Source organism: Rhipicephalus microplus, unplaced genomic scaffold (assembly GCF_043290135.1).
Source record: "Rhipicephalus microplus isolate Deutch F79 unplaced genomic scaffold, USDA_Rmic scaffold_306, whole genome shotgun sequence".
Lineage (NCBI taxonomy): Eukaryota > Metazoa > Arthropoda > Arachnida > Ixodida > Ixodidae > Rhipicephalus > Rhipicephalus microplus.
The window spans coordinates 100,001-115,000 of record NW_027464875.1 but is presented as its reverse complement, the minus strand read 5'-3'; the positions used below and the strand labels follow the sequence as shown (position 1 = coordinate 115,000).

The window sequence follows — 15,000 nt, the reverse complement described above, 5'->3', positions numbered from 1 at the left end:
AAACGCATGAAAGTGTACGCAGGTGTCCTAAGGCAGTTTTTTTTTTTTTTCCTCATTTTGATGTCGCCCCGGCTGACGCGGTTTTCGTTTTTCCGTGCCGCCCCGGCTGACGCAGTTTTTGCGCCGCCCCGGCTGACGCGGTTTTTGCGCCGCCCCGGCTGACGCGGTTTTTGCGCCGCCCCGGCTGACGCGGTTTTCGCGCCGCCCCGGCTGACGCGGTTCGGACTTTGCACTTTTTGGCTGTGCCTGGCTGGCGGCCCACTCACTCGATCGCCAGGTCTGTTTGCCCCGGTGGTTCCACCGCCAGGCTTAAGCGCGAACTTTTTTTGTTTGTTTTCTTTTGATTAAGCGCAAGCTTTTTTCTTTGTTTTCTTTTGATTAAGCGCGGGCTTTTTTCTTTGTTTTTTTTTTTATTTCGCCCCGGCAGACGCGGTTTTTGCGCCGCCCCGGCTGACGCGGTTTTTGCCGCCCCGGCTGACGCAGTTCGGACTTAGCACTTTTCGGCTGTGCCTGGCTGGCGGCCCACTCACTCGATCGCCATGTCTGTTTGCCACAGTTTTCCCGGTGGTGCCGCACCCGGGCTCGCCCCGGCTGACGCAGTTTTCGCGCCGCCCCGGCTGACGCGGTTTCGTGCCGCCCCGGCAGACGCGGTTTTCGCGCCGCCCCGGCTGACGCGGTTTTTGCGTCGCCCCGGCTGACACGGTTCGGACTTTGCACTTTTCGGCTGTGCCTGGCTGGCGGCCCACTCACTCGATCGCCATGTCTGTTTGCCACAGTTTTCCCGGTGGTGCCGCACCCGGGCTCGCCCCGGCTGACGCAGTTTTCGCGCCGCCCCGGCTGACGCGGTTTCGTGCCGCCCCGGCAGACGCGGTTTTCGCGCCGCCCCGGCTGACGCGGTTTCGTGCCGCCCCGGCAGACGCAGTTCGGACTTAGCACTTTTCGGCTGTGCCTGGCTGGCGGCCCACTCACTCGATCGCCATGTCTGTTTGCCACAGTTTTCCCGGTGGTGCCGCACCCGGGCTCGCCCCGGCTGACGCAGTTTTCGCGCCGCCCCGGCTGACGCGGTTTCGTGCCGCCCCGGCAGACGCGGTTTTCGCGCCGCCCCGGCTGACGCGGTTTCGTGCCGCCCCGGCAGACGCAGTTCGGACTTAGCACTTTTCGGCTGTGCCTGGCTGGCGGCCCACTCACTCAATCGCCATGTCTGTTTGCCACAGTTTTCCCGGTGGTGCCGCACCCGGGCTCGCCCCGGCTGACGCAGTTTTCGCGCCGCCCCGGCTGACGCGGTTTCGTGCCGCCCCGGCAGACGCGGTTTTCGCGCCGCCCCGGCTGACGCGGTTTCGTGCCGCCCCGGCAGACGCAGTTCGGACTTAGCACTTTTCGGCTCTGCCTGGCTGGCGGCCCACTCACTCGATCGCCATGTCTGTTTGCCACAGTTTTCCCGGTGGTGCCGCACCCGGGCTCGCCCCGGCAGACGCGTTTTTTTTTTTCTTTCGCCCCGGCTGACGCAGTTTTCGCGCCGCCCCGGCTGACGCGGTTTCGTGCCGCCCCGGCAGACGCGGTTTTTTGCGCCGCCCCGGCTGACGCGGTTTTTGCCGCCCCGGCTGACGCAGTTCGGACTTAGCACTTTTCGGCTGTGCCTGGCTGGCGGCCCACTCACTCGATCGCCATGTCTGTTTGCCACAGTTTTCCCGGTGGTGCCGCACCCGGGCTCGCCCCGGCTGACGCAGTTTTCGCGCCGCCCCGGCTGACGCGGTTTCGTGCCGCCCCGGCAGACGCGGTTTTCGCGCCGCCCCGGCTGACGCGGTTTCGTGCCGCCCCGGCAGACGCAGTTCGGACTTAGCACTTTTCGGCTGTGCCTGGCTGGCGGCCCACTCACTCGATCGCCATGTCTGTTTGCCACAGTTTTCCCGGTGGTGCCGCACCCGGGCTCGCCCCGGCTGACGCAGTTTTCGCGCCGCCCCGGCTGACGCGGTTTCGTGCCGCCCCGGCAGACGCGGTTTTCGCGCCGCCCCGGCTGACGCGGTTTCGTGCCGCCCCGGCAGACGCAGTTCGGACTTAGCACTTTTCGGCTGTGCCTGGCTGGCGGCCCACTCACTCGATCGCCATGTCTGTTTGCCACAGTTTTCCCGGTGGTGCCGCACCCGGGCTCGCCCCGGCAGACGCGTTTTTTTTTTTCTTTCGCCCCGGCTGACGCAGTTTTCGCGCCGCCCCGGCTGACGCGGTTTCGTGCCGCCCCGGCAGACGCGGTTTTTTTGCACCGCCCCGGCTGACGCGGTTTTTGCCGCCCCGGCTGACGCAGTTCGGACTTGGCACTTTTTGGCTGAGCCGGCTGGTGGCCCACTCACTCGATCGCCATGTCTGTTAGCCACAGTTTTCCCGGTGGTGCCGCACCCGGGCTCGCCCCGGCTGACGCAGTTTTCGCGCCGCCCCGGCAGACGCGGTTTTCGCGCCGCCCCGGCTGACGCGGTTTTTGCCGCCCCGGCTGACGCAGTTCGGACTTGGCACTTTTTGGGCTGAGCCTGGCTGGCGGCCCACTCACTCGATCGCCATGTCTGTTTGCCACAGTCTTCCCGGTGGTGCCGCACCCGGGCTCGCCCCGGCAGACGCGTTTTTTTTTTCTTTCGCCCCGGCAGACGTGGTTCCCCCCCCCCCCCCCTTTTCGCTCGCCCCGGCTGACGAGGTTTTCGCGCCGCCCCGGCTGACGCAGTTTTCGCGCCGCCCCGGCTGACGCGGTTTCGTGCCGCCCCGGCTGACGCGGTTTTCGCGCCGCCCCGGCTGACGCGGTTTTTGCGTCGCCCCGGCTGACACGGTTCGGACTTTGCACTTTTCGGCTGTGCCTGGCTGGCGGCCCACTCACTCGATCGCCATGTCTGTTTGCCACAGTTTTCCCGGTGGTGCCGCACCCGGGCTCGCCCCGGCTGACGCAGTTTTCGCGCCGCCCCGGCTGACGCGGTTTCGTGCCGCCCCGGCAGACGCGGTTTTCGCGCCGCCCCGGCTGACGCGGTTTCGTGCCGCCCCGGCAGACGCAGTTCGGACTTAGCACTTTTCGGCTGTGCCTGGCTGGCGGCCCACTCACTCGATCGCCATGTCTGTTTGCCACAGTTTTCCCGGTGGTGCCGCACCCGGGCTCGCCCCGGCTGACGCAGTTTTCGCGCCGCCCCGGCTGACGCGGTTTCGTGCCGCCCCGGCAGACGCGGTTTTCGCGCCGCCCCGGCTGACGCGGTTTCGTGCCGCCCCGGCAGACGCAGTTCGGACTTAGCACTTTTCGGCTGTGCCTGGCTGGCGGCCCACTCACTCGATCGCCATGTCTGTTTGCCACAGTTTTCCCGGTGGTGCCGCACCCGGGCTCGCCCCGGCAGACGCGTTTTTTTTTTTTTCTTTCGCCCCGGCTGACGCAGTTTTCGCGCCGCCCCGGCTGACGCGGTTTCGTGCCGCCCCGGCAGACGCGGTTTTTTGCGCCGCCCCGGCTGACGCGGTTTTTGCCGCCCCGGCTGACGCAGTTCGGACTTAGCACTTTTCGGCTGTGCCTGGCTGGCGGCCCACTCACTCGATCGCCATGTCTGTTTGCCACAGTTTTCCCGGTGGTGCCGCACCCGGGCTCGCCCCGGCTGACGCAGTTTTCGCGCCGCCCCGGCTGACGCGGTTTCGTGCCGCCCCGGCAGACGCGGTTTTCGCGCCGCCCCGGCTGACGCGGTTTCGTGCCGCCCCGGCAGACGCAGTTCGGACTTAGCACTTTTCGGCTGTGCCTGGCTGGCGGCCCACTCACTCGATCGCCATGTCTGTTTGCCACAGTTTTCCCGGTGGTGCCGCACCCGGGCTCGCCCCGGCTGACGCAGTTTTCGCGCCGCCCCGGCTGACGCGGTTTCGTGCCGCCCCGGCAGACGCGGTTTTTTTGCGCCGCCCCGGCTGACGCGGTTTTTGCCGCCCCGGCTGACGCAGTTCGGACTTGGCACTTTTTGGCTGAGCCTGGCTGGTGGCCCACTCACTCGATCGCCATGTCTGTTAGCCACAGTTTTCCCGGTGGTGCCGCACCCGGGCTCGCCCCGGCTGACGCAGTTTTCGCGCCGCCCCGGCAGACGCGGTTTTCGCGCCGCCCCGGCTGACGCGGTTTTTGCCGCCCCGGCTGACGCAGTTCGGACTTGGCACTTTTTGGGCTGAGCCTGGCTGGCGGCCCACTCACTCGATCGCCATGTCTGTTTGCCACAGTCTTCCCGGTGGTGCCGCACCCGGGCTCGCCCCGGCAGACGCGTTTTTTTTTTCTTTCGCCCCGGCAGACGTGGTTCCCCCCCCCCCCCTTTTCGCTCGCCCCGGCTGACGAGGTTTTCGCGCCGCCCCGGCTGACGCAGTTTTCGCGCCGCCCCGGCTGACGCGGTTTCGTGCCGCCCCGGCTGACGCGGTTTTCGCGCCGCCCCGGCTGACGCGGTTTTTGCGTCGCCCCGGCTGACACGGTTCGGACTTTGCACTTTTCGGCTGTGCCTGGCTGGCGGCCCACTCACTCGATCGCCATGTCTGTTTGCCACAGTTTTCCCGGTGGTGCCGCACCCGGGCTTGCCCCGGCAGACGCGTTTTTTTTTTTTCTTTTCGCCCCGGCTGACGCAGTTTTCGCCCCGCCCCGGCTGACGCGGTTTCGTGCCGCCCCGGCAGACGCGGTTTTTTGCGCCGCCCCGGCTGACGCGGTTTTTGCCGCCCCGGCTGACGCAGTTCGGACTTTGCACTTTTTGGCTGAGCCTGGCTGGCGGCCCACTCACTCGATCGCCATGTCTGTTTGCCACAGTTTTCCCGGTGGTGCCGCACCCGGGCTCGCCCCGGCAGACGCGTTTTTTTTTTTCCTTCGCCCCGGCAGACGTGGTTCCCCCCCCCCCCCTCCGTCTTTCTTTTTGTTTTTTTTTTCGCCGCGGCTGAAGTGGATTTTTCGGTGCCTCGACGCCCCGGTAGTCGCGGTTTTTCCGTTTCCGCACGGCCCCGGCTGACGCTGCTCGGTCACAGTCGCCTTTTGTGAGGATTGCAGACTTCTTGAGCGCGGGTGTTTTTTTTTTGTTGTTGTTGTTGTTTTATTACGCATTCGCTCCAGCAGACGCTGTTTAGACTTTTTGTTTCCTCTTTTATCCTGCGACGAGGTGACGAGGTTTATTCGGTGCCCCGCCGCCCCGGCTGAAGTGATTTTTCCTGTCCCGTGCCGCCCCGGCTGACGCGGTTGGGACTTCGCGTTTGTTCGGCCGCCACGGGTTTTGGCGCACTCGCTCGGTTGCTTGTTGTTGCCACTTGTTGCGAACCCAGGTTTCTTGAGCGAGCGCGGGCGTTTTTTCTTCCTTTCTTTCTTTGTTCTATGTGTTAGCGAATCGGCCTTTAATATCACACGAGGACTCACAACCAACAATTTTCAGTTTGAAGTGTAAAAAATCTGCAGGTGTTGACGTAACTGACTTGCCCCGTACCCTTGAGTACATCCATGAAGTTCTCGTAGTACTACTAAATCGCATTATTCCAAGTGGAGAAATTCCCATAAACTTGCAAACCTCTACACGAAAATCGGTGCGCGTGATAAAGTTGAAAATTATCGTCCGATATCAAATGTGCCTTCTATAACACAAATTCTAGGAAAAAAAAAAAAAAACACTTGTTCGCCGTTCTCTGCGCCGTGACTGGCAGCACTCCGGCGAAGCGAAACGGGGTCGATTCGAGCACGATATCGGCGTCTTTCGACGTGCTCGCCGGCGACCGTCGCACGAGTACGTCGCACGAGCGCGTCTGCCGGGGCGCCGTTTGCGAAGCCGACGCAAAAGTGGGAACCGCCGCTCGGATGATCGCCGCTTTCGGCAGAGTGAGTGTTGGCACTCCGGGGAAGCGAAACAGCGTGAATGCGCCCACGAAATCGGCGTATTTTGAAGTGCCCGCCGGCGACCGTCGCACGAGTACGGTAAACCGCGTCAGCCGGGGCGTAGTTCGGGACGCCGACGAAAAAGTGGGAAGCGCAACTCGGATCTTCGCCGTTTTTGCAGGAGTGAGTGGCGGCCCTCCTGCGAGACCAAGAAGCATCGATTCGTGCACGAATTCGGCGCCTTTCGACGTGATCGCCGGCGACCGTCGCTCGAGTAGGGCAAACCGCGTCTGCCGGGGCGGGCTTCGGGACGCCGATGCGAAAGTGGGAAACGCTGCTCGGATGTTCGCCGTTTTTGGCCGAGTGAGTGCTGGCACTCGGGCGAAGCCAAACGGGGCCGATTACGGCACGATATCGGCGTCTTTCGACGTGCCCGGCGGCGACCGTCGCACGAGTACGGTAAACCGCGTCAGCCCGGGCGGAGTTCGGGACGCCGATGCGAAAGTGGAGAACGCCGCTCGGATCTTCGCCGTTTTTGGAGGAGTGAGTGGCGGCACTCCGGAGAAGCCAAGGAGCGCCAATTAGCGCACGATATCGGCGTCTTTCGACGCGCTCGCCGGCGACCGTCGAACGAGTAGGGCAAACCGCGTCTGCCGGGGCGGGGTTTACGACGCCGACGCAAAAGTGGGAACCGCCGCTCGGATGTTGGCCGTTTTTGGCAGAGTGAGTGCTGGCACACCGGCGACGCGAAAGAGCGCGAAAGCGCCCACGAAAGTGGCGTATTTGGACGTGCTTGACGGCGACCGCTGCAGGAGTACGAAAAACCACGTCAGCCGGGGCGAGCGACCCACGGCGGTCTGGGTGCTTATCGCTGCTATTATAGGGGCACCCCGGCAGACGCAGAAAAAAAAAATTTTTTTTCGACCTTCTTTTTTGCTGGTCGAGCTCGGGTAACCCAGGTCGCAATGGGAGCCGCGCACGAAAGCGGCGTCGCGAGACGCGTTCGCGGTCGCTAGTCGCACGAGCTCGGCAACCGCGTCAGCCGGCGCGGAGTTCGGGATGCCGACGGCTAAGTGGGTACCGCTGCTCGGATGTTCGCCGTTTTTGGCCGAGTGAGTGCTGGCACTCCGGCGAAGCGAAACGGGGCCGATTCGGGCACGATATCGGCGTATTTCGACGTGCTCGCCGGCGACCGTCGCACGAGTACGGCAAAGCGCGTCTGCCGGGGCGAGGTTTGCGATGCCGACGAAAAAGTGGGAAGCGCCGCTCGGATCTTCGCCGTTTTTGCAGGAGTGAGTGGCGGCCCTCCTGCGAGACCAAGAAGCATCGACTCGCGCACGATATCGGTGTCTTTCGACGTGCCCGCCGGCCACCGCCGCACGAGTACGGCAAACCGCGTATGCCGGGGCGGGGTTGGCGACGCCGACGCAAAAGTGGGAACCGCCACTAGGATGTTCGCCGTTTTTGGCAGAGTGAGTGCTGGCACACCGGCGACGCGAAAGAGCGCGAAAGCGCCCACGAAAGTGGCGTATTTGGACGTGCTTGACGGCGACCGCTGCAGGAGTACGAAAAACCACGTCAGCCGGGGCGAGCGACCCACGGCGGTCTGGGTGCTTATCGCTGCTATTATAGGGGCACCCCGGCAGACGCAGAAAAAAAAAATTTTTTTTCGACCTTCTTTTTTGCTGGTCGAGCTCGGGTAACCCAGGTCGCAATGGGAGCCGCGCACGAAAGCGGCGTCGCGAGACGCGTTCGCGGTCGCTAGTCGCACGAGCTCGGCAACCGCGTCAGCCGGCGCGGAGTTCGGGATGCCGACGGCTAAGTGGGTACCGCTGCTCGGATGTTCGCCGTTTTTGGCCGAGTGAGTGCTGGCACTCCGGCGAAGCGAAACGGGGCCGATTCGGGCACGATATCGGCGTATTTCGACGTGCTCGCCGGCGACCGTCGCACGAGTACGGCAAAGCGCGTCTGCCGGGGCGAGGTTTGCGATGCCGACGAAAAAGTGGGAAGCGCCGCTCGGATCTTCGCCGTTTTTGCAGGAGTGAGTGGCGGCCCTCCTGCGAGACCAAGAAGCATCGACTCGCGCACGATATCGGTGTCTTTCGACGTGCCCGCCGGCCACCGCCGCACGAGTACGGCAAACCGCGTATGCCGGGGCGGGGTTGGCGACGCCGACGCAAAAGTGGGAACCGCCACTAGGATGTTCGCCGTTTTTGGCAGAGTGAGTGCTGGCACTCCGGCGAAGCGAAAGAGCGCGAATGCGCCCACGAAAGTGGCGTGTTTGGACGTGCTTGACGACGACCACCGCAGGAAAACGAAAAACCACGTCAGCCGGGGCGAGCGACCCATGGCGGTCTGGGTGCTTATCGCTGCTATTATAGGGGCACCCCGGCAGACGCAAAAAAAAAAAAAATTTTTTTTCGACATTCTTTCTTGCTCGTCGACCTCGGGTGACCCAGGTCGCAGTGGGAGCCGCGCACGAAAGCGGCGTCGCGAGACGGCTTCGCGGTCGCTAGTCGCACGAGCTCGGCAACCGCGTCTGCCGGGGCGGAGTTCGGGACGCCGACGGCTAAGTGGGAACCGCCGCTCGGATGTTCGCCGTTTGTGGCCGAGTGAGTGCTGGCACTCCGGCGAAGCCAAACGGGGCCGATTCCGGCACGATATCGGCGTCTTTCTACGTGCTCGCCGGCGACCGTCGCACGAGTACGGCAAAGTGCGTCTGCCGGGGCGGGGTTTGCGACGCGTACGCAATAGTGAGAACCGTCGCTCGGATGTTCGTCGTCTTTCGCCGAGCCAGTGCTGGCACTCCGGCGAAGCCGAACGGAGCCGATTCGGGCACGATATCGGCGTCTTTCCACGTGCTCGCCGGCGACCGTCGCACGAGTACGGTAAACCGCGTCAGCCGGGGCGGAGTTCGGGACGCCGATGCGAAAGTGGGAAGCGCCGCTCGGATCTTCGCCGTTTTTGGAGGAGTCAGTGGCGGCACTCCGGTGAAGCCAAGGTGCGCCAATTCGCGCACGATATCGGCGTCTTTCGACGTGCCCGCCGGCCACCGTCGCACGAGTACGGCAAACCTCGTCTGCCGGGGCGGGGTTTGCGACGCCGACGCAAAAGTGGGAACCGCCGCTCGGATGTTCGCCGTTTTTGGCAGAGTGAGTGCTGGCACTCCGGCGAAGCGAAAGAGCGTGAATGCGCCCACGAAAGTAGCGTATTTGGACGTGCTTGACGGCGACCGCCGCAGGAGTACGAAAAACCACGTCAGCCGGGGCGAGCGACCCACGGCGGTCTGGGTGCTTATCGCTGCTATTATAGGGGCACCCCGGCAGACGCAGAAAGAAAAAAAAAAAAAATGGGGACATGGCGTGCGTCACCGTGCGGCTTCGCAGCGTTGCCGAAGTCGCCGAGCCCTTCGACTGAGCCGAACGGCGGACAGGGAACGTTGGTCGGCCGTTCTAACCTGTCGGTGCCACGCCGAGACGTCGTTAAGGAAAACCGCGTCGTGGGCCTCTACTACGCCGTCGAGTCGTTGTACGTTTGGTGTCCAGCGTGTCGGCGGCGAGTAGCGGACACGTCGTTCACGACTTCGGTCTTTCGCAGTCGACGCGAACTTGCGGAGAGTCGTGGTGCCTCACGTTTTCGGCAGAAACCGCGGCGGAATTTTCCCGTGCGTGCGCGCACGACCTCGGTGCTGTGCCGTCAGCGTAGTGTTGCACAAACTCGTGGCCTACCCAAGGTGCGGTACGTTTGCGGCCGTATCCTCGGTGGGAATTTCGTGAGTAGGGTCGCAAATTCTACGACCTCGGCGGGTTTGAGAGCGACGTAGACTTGTGGCACGCTCAACGTGCCACACGTTTCGGGGCACACCCGCGGTGAAATTTTCTCGAGTACGCTCGTATTAGTGCCCAAGGAGGTCTGGGTACTTATCGCTGCTATTATGTGGGGGTTCTCGTGAGCGGCGTACGCGAAAGCGACCGGGTGTCTGATATGCGGCGGGCTTCGGCCTCGTCAAGCGTGTCCTCGGGTCTGCTCCAGGGGAATCCACGGCAGTCGTCTGCAGCCTCATCCGCTTGATGCGTTAGGGGCTGGTTGTCGGACGGTGCCGTTTTACCACGATATCGAGGTGTGTTCCGTGTCGTCCTCGGGCGATTCAGATGCGAAAGCGCCGAAGACGCGGGCGTGACCCGTCGTCTGGCGGCTTTGCAGTCTCGGCTCCGTTGCTAGTTCCGGCCGGTCCACCGACAGTGCAGCGGGCTTGGGCAACCCGCACGGCGCGACCGAGTCGATGCAACGAAAAAGAGCGAGCATGAACGTGCTTCTTGCCGCACGGCTCCCACTCGTCTTTCGGGAAGGTTGTGCCGTAGCGAGCTCGAACGCCGTCATCTCGGAGTGCAAAATAAGCGTGTTGGGGCGCCTGAAGGTGGCCTCCGCCGCACACAGACTGCGTCCGGCCCGCCGAAGGCGAGGACGGACGCGCAGTCGAACGATTACCTGGTTGATCCTGCCAGTAATCATATGCTTGTCTCAAAGATTAAGCCATGCATGTCTAAGTACATGCCGAAATAAGGCGAAACCGCGAATGGCTCATTAAATCAGTTATGGTTCCTTAGATCGTTTCTTCCTACTTGGATAACTGTGGCAATTCTAGAGCTAATACATGCAGTGAGCCTGGAGCCCTTTGGGTAACGGGTGCTTTTATTAGACCAAGATCGATCGGGTTTCGGCCCGTATTGTGTGGTGACTCTGGATAACTTTGTGCTGATCGCATGGCCACGAGCCGGCGACGTTTCTTTCAAGTGTCTGCCTTATCAACTTTCGATGGTAGGTTACTTGCTTACCATGGTTGTTACGGGTAACGGAGAATCAGGGTTCGATTCCGGAGAGGGAGCCTGAGAAACGGCTACCACATCCAAGGAAGGCAGCAGGCGCGCAAATTACCCACTCCCGGCACGGGGAGGTAGTGACGAAAAATAACAATACGGGACTCTTTTGAGGCCCCGTAATTGAAATGAGTACACTCTAAATCCTTTAACGAGGATCAATTGGAGGGCAAGTCTGGTGCCAGCAGCCGCGGTAATTCCAGCTCCAATAGCGTATACTAAAGCTGCTGCGGTTAAAAAGCTCGTAGTTGGATCTCAGTTCCAGACGAGTAGTGCATCTACCCGATGCGACGGCTCGGACTGAACATCATGCCGGTTCTTTCTTGGTGCACTTCATTGTGTGCCTCGAGATGGCCGGTGCTTTTACTTTGAAAAAATTAGAGTGCTCAACGCAGGCGAGTCGCCTGAATAAACTTGCATGGAATAATAGAACAAGACCTCGTTTCTGTTCTGTTGGTTTTTGGAATACGAGGTAATGATTAAGAGGGACGGACGGGGGCATTCGTATTGCGGCGCTAGAGGTGAAATTCTTGGACCGTCGCAAGACGAACTACTGCGAAAGCATTTGCCAAGAATGTTTTCATTGATCAAGAACGAAAGTCAGAGGTTCGAAGGCGATCAGATACCGCCCTAGTTCTGACCATAAACGATGCCAACCAGCGATCCGCCTGAGTTACTCAAATGACTCGGCGGGCAGCTTCCGGGAAACCAAAGTATTTGGGTTCCGGGGGAAGTATGGTTGCAAAGCTGAAACTTAAAGGAATTGACGGAAGGGCACCACCAGGAGTGGAGCCTGCGGCTTAATTTGACTCAACACGGGAAAACTTACCCGGCCCGGACACTGGGAGGATTGACAGATTGAGAGCTCTTTCTTGATTCGGTGGATGGTGGTGCATGGCCGTTCTTAGTTGGTGGAGCGATTTGTCTGGTTAATTCCGATAACGAACGAGACTCTAGCCTATTAAATAGGTGCGGGGTTCCCAGCACCTTACAACCTTCTTAGAGGGACAAGCGGCTCCTAGCCGCACGAAACAGAGCAATAACAGGTCTGTGATGCCCTTAGATGTCCGGGGCCGCACGCGCGCTACACTGAAGGAAGCAGCGTGTCTTTATCCCTGTCTGAAAAGACTGGGTAACCCGTGGAACTTCTTTCGTGATTGGGATAGGGGCTTGCAATTGTTCCCCTTGAACGAGGAATTCCCAGTAAGCGCGAGTCATAAGCTCGCGTTGATTACGTCCCTGCCCTTTGTACACACCGCCCGTCGCTACTACCGATTGAATGATTTAGTGAGGTCTTCGGACCGATGTCCGGCGCGGCCTTTCGGTTGCGCCGGTCTGTTGGAAAGATGACCAAACTTGATCATTTAGAGGAAGTAAAAGTCGTAACAAGGTTTCCGTAGGTGAACCTGCGGAAGGATCATTAACGGATTGTGAAGGGTGAGCGCCTCAGCTGCGTCTGCGCCCGACACTTTCTGCCGCTGACCCCGTTTGGACGCGGGGTCGGCTTTTCCCCACGGGGCTGCCTGAATGTGGAGCGGCACCCCGTGACAAATTGTTGCGCCCAGCGGACGCCAACACCGCGACCTTGGACGGTCGGCCAGGTGGCGGACGCGGGTACAAACGGCGCAACGCACTCATAGGTCGGCTTTCGACCCGCCACTGCACCGTGGCTCGAAGCGCTCGAAATGCGCGACCCGACCGCTGCGGGACCGCCTAGTACTGTAAACAGGAGCGGCGGAGCGCGAACGGCGAGTCGTGGTTACGTCGGTAGAAGGCGAGGCTGCGCGTTCCCGAAACGCCAGCCGAGTGCCCTCCCGACCGTTCGAGCGTGCAAGAACGAGACCCGACAATCGCGCGGCGACTGCCAAGTACGAGAGGAACGGCACAAGCGTCGGCGGTCGGTCAAGGAACTGGCGATGTGACGGGTCCGCTGTGCACCAGTGCATACCGTCCCGCCGTCCGCGGCAAGCGCCTCCGCGTCCTCGGGTGACGGAGGCTGCCGGTCGGTTCTTGCAGGCGAGGGATCTCGCTGGCACCGGTTCGCGTTGACGCGCGGCCGGTCATGGCACGGCGATGCGACGGCCGAGGTGCGCAGTACTCGATGGAGGAACCGCACGCTCCGATGACCGTCCCGCCCTCCGCGGCGTATGCGTACCGACCGTAATGGTTGCAGCAGCGCCGGCCGGCTTTTGAATTCGCCACACGAAACACGGTGCGAGATCGCGGTTAGGGGAGCGTCGACGTTGCCAGGCGTTTTGCTTGCTGCCGAGGGAAAGGCGGCACGGCCACGTCGCGCTCGTCGCGATTAGCGGGTCTGCGCGCTTTGGGAAGGTGCCGCAACGACTTGCCGAAAGAGGAAGCACGGAAGAACGAGGGACTTGGACGTCCCGACAATTGAACGCACTTGCGGCCAGGCCCTTGCTGGCTTCGTTCTTCCGCCTCGAGTAGGCTCGTACGCGGCTCCGGCGCCGAAAGTGGTCCTTGGCACCGACTTCGGTGGACGTGGGAAGTGCCGCGCAAGTACGGCGCGCCTGGCTCCACCTGTTGGCTAAAGTAGGCAGCCGGATCGGCATTTTGGTGTGCGGTGGCAAACCGTGGATGCGAAAAAAGCTTGTGCGATTTCGTGGAACAAAAAGCGGGGGTCCCCCTTTTTATGCGGAGGAGACCGACCCGCCTGCCGTGGTGAACCGCGACGCCACGGTAAAAACGGGAGAGGCTTGTCGATGGGACCGTGCATCCCGCGCTCCACGGAGGCCGGGAGGCGGCCGCCCGAGGAAATGTGTAGCCGTCGAGGCCCGCATCTGCGTGCACTCTTATCCAAATGGGTGTACCGCAGGCATTTTCTGGTTAGGCGGGCCAATGAGAGCGAGCACACAACGATACCTACGGGTCCGGCTTGGAGAACCGGCTTCGACGCCTCCCGAGTATTTATAGAGGGGTGGACCACGAAAGCACTCGCAAGTAGCGAAAGCGAAACGCCGTCCGAAACACACCGTTTGCTCGATTTGCGGCAGCCGAAAAAGGCGCGGCAGAGTTTTGGAGTCCAAGCGTGCGCTGAAAAGCGCCCTTCTTGGCCACTGTTTGGCCGAGTGCCAGAAACGTTTGGTTTTGACTGTACGGAATTGAACAAACACTTTTTCACGACTCTAAGCGGTGGATCACTCGGTTCTCGGGTCGATGAAGAACGCAGCCAGCTGCGAGACTTGGTGTGAATTGCAGGACACACTGAGCACTGATTCTTTGAACGCACATTGCGGCCTTGGGTCTTCCCTTGGCTTCGTCTGTCTGAGGGTCGGATCACATATCAAGAGAGCCTTCGGCGCACAAGGGAACGTGAGCCGTCGACTCGTTTTGACCGCGTCGGCAACACGGACAGCACGCTGAACACCTCACAGCGAGCGCCAACAGCGGCCACTCAAGGGCGAGACGGTGGCGACCGTCGTGCCAGAGCCCAACCGAAACGGGGGCGACCGACTGCATTGAGGATGTGGCACCTCGTTGAGACCGCCGCAGGACTTCGAGTCGGAAGGAAGCCTGCAGGGAAAGTGCGGTCGAGGTTGCGTACTCCTCTCTGCGACCGGGCGCGCAAGAGCTGCGAGAGCCACGGACGCGCAACTTTAACGCACGGTAAACACGAGGAGCGAAAGCCGGCCAGCAAAGCTTCTCCAGCCGTGCGCAAAGTGCGCGAGATCGCAGCCTTGCGTTGCGCTTGTTGCCCTCGAAGTAAGCAGGGTGTCCCGTAGACCGGGCGCTCGAACACGCTGCGGGGCCGTGCCTCCTCCAGGCTTTGCCGCGCGAACAGGGAACGTTCGCGCGCAAAGCGCAGGGAGGTGAGGAGGCTGCGCCCGACGTTTGCGGTTCGCTGCGTACGCGGTTGATGCGGAGAGCACGGCGCGACGACTTGCCGCGAAGCGGAAAAAGTCTCCCGCACGAGTTGGCGAAACGTTGGCGAAGCTTAAGGCGTTCTCGTCGTAGTCCGCCGTCGGTCTAAGTGCTTCGCAGTTCCCGTCCCGTTCAAAAAACTGGGCCACTCCAGTTGGGGCGGGGGCGACGCTACACGAGACGATGCCTCTCGCCAGGCTGCGTGGCTGCCCTTGCGGCGGCGGCGACTGGCCTCGGCGGTGTTTGGGCTTTCGACACGGTCGTTTATCACGCAACTGCTCGGACGACGCACGCGCGCAGCGGAATGCCGCTTGCCAGCCTTGTGAAGATGTGACCCTGTACAGGGTTGCGGGCGCACTTGGTAGGGCGTCGTACTCGGTTCGCGATGGGTTTACGAACGTGTCCCGTCACTTCCACGTCACA

The 15,000-nt window shown here is 61.9% G+C and overlaps 2 non-coding genes across 2 annotated transcripts; both read left to right on the top strand.

Annotated features, from left to right (window-relative positions):
- Positions 1–10,303: 10,303 nt before the first annotated feature.
- On the top strand, positions 10,304–12,118 carry LOC142793532 (small subunit ribosomal RNA). The gene has a single exon (XR_012891612.1). It is a non-coding gene; the product is annotated as a small subunit ribosomal RNA (ribosomal RNA).
- A 1,719-nt stretch (positions 12,119–13,837) lies between these two features.
- On the top strand, positions 13,838–13,990 carry LOC142793526 (5.8S ribosomal RNA). The gene has a single exon (XR_012891606.1). It is a non-coding gene; the product is annotated as a 5.8S ribosomal RNA (ribosomal RNA).
- The last annotated feature ends 1,010 nt before the right edge of the window (positions 13,991–15,000 follow it).